The sequence below is a fragment of the Phalaenopsis equestris genome, unplaced genomic scaffold, assembly GCF_001263595.1.
Source record: "Phalaenopsis equestris unplaced genomic scaffold, ASM126359v1 Scaffold000513, whole genome shotgun sequence".
In the NCBI taxonomy this organism is placed as follows: domain Eukaryota; kingdom Viridiplantae; phylum Streptophyta; class Magnoliopsida; order Asparagales; family Orchidaceae; genus Phalaenopsis; species Phalaenopsis equestris.
In genome coordinates, this window is record NW_018164953.1 from 813,743 (window position 1) to 814,865 (window position 1,123).

Here is a 1,123-nt window from a genome sequence, read left to right on the forward strand (position 1 = left end):
TATATATATGTATGTATATGCACCTTTTGTCCTTTTTAATGCATGAAAAAGGGTATTTCACTTCTTAAAAGTTTATAGTTATATTTTTAAAGGATTTTAAGGATTTGGGGGAATAACTATAGATAGTAAACTTTAGGTATTATGTAAATGCCTAAAGTTTAGTGAAGATTTGAGTTGCATGAATATAGAAAAGCTAAATATAGGTGGTAGATATGTAATTTCGGTGGTAAATATGTAAATACCCAAAAAAATTAAATAATTGTAACACACATATACGAGCCAATCTGACAGCCCATGTTCTTGTACGCTATTGCATGTGCGTAGCTGCCGGCCTTAATTGGTTTGTCAGCGTTACCTTCTGATAGTCGTGTAATAAATATTCCTATATTTAACTTCTTCAAATTTAATCTTTTTAATGAATGAAATAATAATTATAAAACAATAATAAAAATAAAAAATTAATAAGATTTTATATATTAGAATTTATTTAATGTCTAAAATTAATTTTATTAAGGGCATTTACATACATAACATACATTTTTATGTAATCACATATCTAACAATTAAATTTTAATTTTTATACTTATATCAATAAATATTTTATGTCACATAAAGTAGTGAGTAGATTGAAATTTATATGGAGCGATTATTGTATGCGGAGAGCGCACACATTCCTTCCACAGATCAAGTCAAGGTTGTACAGCCCTGACGATCCCACTGTCATACAGTCCTAGCTTGATCTGTGGCTGGAATCGTAGAGCGCACGCAGCTCTCCGCACGCAATAATACTAAAATTAATTTTTTTTCTTTTTTTTAGTGAGATATAATAATTGATATTGATATTGGTATATGAACACATCATTAATTATTTATAATTATTTTACGGGATCCGAAACTTTGATATTTTTGTTTGGCCGGTTCTATGTGACCGAATTGGTCACATGGCGTGTAGATTTTTTGAATTATTATGAATATTTGAATTTTAATTATTTAGCTTGCAGCTGAAACGGTCACATGGCTTGTCGATTTTAAATGACATCAAGATCTTGGGTTTAAGTGAAATATGTACACGCATTTTGGGCTTATCCTCCTTCAATGCGCGTGGTATATATATATATATATA

The 1,123-nt window shown here is 29.3% G+C and overlaps 1 protein-coding gene across 1 annotated transcript in view; it reads left to right on the forward strand.

The window, feature by feature from the left end:
* LOC110028539 overlaps positions 1 to 1,123 on the forward strand; it is a 4,725-nt gene that overhangs the window by 1,982 nt on the left and 1,620 nt on the right. The window lies entirely within an intron of this gene.